The sequence below is a fragment of the Nicotiana tabacum genome, chromosome 11 (genome assembly GCF_000715075.1).
Source record: "Nicotiana tabacum cultivar K326 chromosome 11, ASM71507v2, whole genome shotgun sequence".
Taxonomy (NCBI): Eukaryota; Viridiplantae; Streptophyta; class Magnoliopsida; order Solanales; family Solanaceae; genus Nicotiana; species Nicotiana tabacum.
Window position 1 is genome coordinate 27,648,686 of NC_134090.1, and position 2,421 is coordinate 27,651,106.

Genomic DNA, 2,421 nt, shown 5'->3' on the forward strand with positions numbered 1-2,421 from the left:
AGACCTCGTTTTGGGGTCGGATTTCGAAACTAATTGCATATTTTGGGCTCGTGGGTAAATGGATAATCGAGTTTTGACCAAGCGGGCTCGGGGTCGATTTTTGACTTTTTGGGGAAAATGATAGAAAACCTATAATTAAGCATTGAGTATGAGTTCTTTAGTATTTATTGATGTTGTTAAATTAATTTGGACTAGATACAAATAATTTGGAGGCGAATTCTAAAGGAAAAGCAGTGTTTGAGGTTTGAGTTGGCCGTAGAAGTTCGAGGTAAGTGTTTGGCCTAACCTTAGCTTGAGGGAATATGTATTGTGCTTTATTTGCTATGTGCTAGTTTAGTGTACGGCGTATAGGTGTGGTGACGAGTACCTATACATTGCTGTCAAGCATACCCGTGAGTCTTAAATTGTGATCGTTGTAGTTCTTAATAATACGAATGCCTAAATTGTTGATCATCCATGTTGAGCAAGATTTATGATTATTTTCTCGATATTTGGTTATTGTTGAGCATTGGCTCTGTTGAAGTTCAATTGTGAAGTTGATTATTGGTACAAGTTTGGTTATAGCTGATTCCCTTGCCGGGACGTATTTAATTCTTATTGTTGATTCCCTTGCCGGGATGTATTTATACTTATTATTGATTCCCTTGCTGGGATATTGTTGTTGCTATTGTTTGGGTGAGGAAAGAGTGATAAAGCACGAAGGGTGATGTCGTGCACATTCATATTTATGCATTTGGTGAGAAAAGAGTGATAAAGCACAAAGGGTGATGTCGTGTACATTTTTATTGATATTGATGCATATGGTGAGGAAGAGAGATAAAGCGCGAAGGGTGATGTCGTGCACATTTTCATTACTTGATTGCATTGGTGAGGATTGAGAGTAAAAGCATGAAGGGTGATGACGTGCACATATTGCCTGTTTGTTATGACTTCTTGTTGTTTTCGGTTCAAATATCTTAACTGCCTTATTCCACCATTACTGTGATTCTCTGTGTTGGTATTTCCTCATAGCATGTTACCCCTCCCCCGTTACTTTTGAATTACTTTTATTACTGTTGTTCTGTTAGATACTGTTTAGCTGCAGGTTATTGGTTTGTTGTGTCCTAGCTTTGTCACTACTTCACCGAGGTTAGGCTCGACACTTACCAGCACATGGGGTTGGTTGTGCTGATACTACACTCTGCACTTTTTTGTGTAGATCCCGGTACTGGAGTACATACCATAGCTTGGGGTTGCTGCCTTCAGTCCATCAGGAGACCCGAGGTAGTCCTGCAGGCGTTCGTAGGCCTTGGAGTCCCCTCCCTATCTAGTTTTCATCTGTTCTTTACTATTTCAGAGACAGACATGTACTTTCTTTTTCAGACTTCATTTGTAGTTTTCTTAGATAGTCCGTGAGATTGTGACACCAGTTCTGGGTGATTTATGTTGTAGATTCGTATTGGTATTAGCTAAATTGTTACATTTCATCCTTCAGCTTTATTAATTTCCGCTGTTTATAAATGTTAATTTACAATTGTTAATGGATTAAAAATGAAAAGGGTAAAATAATTGGTTTGCCTAGCTTTCACTAGTAGGCGTCATCACGACTTCCGAGGGTGGGAAGTTCGGATCGTGACATAATGGTTATTTGATATTTGGTAGCTTTTACTTTGATAATTTTTCGCAAAAGAAAAAGGTGAATATTTCTATCATGCAAGAGAAATAAATAAATGAATATAGGAATAGTATATGTGAGAGAATAAGACAGTGTTAGAAAATGATTTATTTTTTTATTGCAATTTTAAAAAACTTAAAAAGATGTTACTATGTGTTAATGAAATAGGATAAGGATGTACGGAAAATCGCTATAATCAGTGGATGGTTAAAAATATATATGATGCACCATAAGGTAGTGTAACATCTCTCTTAAAAGAAATAATTTCTGTTTCTTTTTTCTTCCTCTTTCAAGGCACCTCTAGCATTAATACGAAAAGAAAAAAATTTCTTTCAATGGAAACAACTATGTATTTTGTGAATCATTTAATCCAGTGGTATTGTATTTCATTTCTATTAGTTAAATTGAATAGTTTCAAATCATCTTATATTTGATTATAATTAAAAAAATCAGAATCAATTACAATTAATTAAAGAGTGCATCAATTAGTAATATTTTTTTGAAAAGAAAAAAGGAATAGTGCAATAGTTACTACTCACTAACACCTATATGAGCATATAAGTCATTCGTCCTTGACATGATAAATGCCATTTTTCTATTTAAGAGTTTAATGAAATTAATATTAGTTGTTTCTCTTTTATAGTCTAAAGAAAGCTTAGTGGTGAATGAGTTTCTACTGATATATTTTCAAGTCTAAATGTTTCGCTTTATCAGACAATAATTATCTCTTTAGGATAACAACATTATCTTTGAAATTGATGATATGG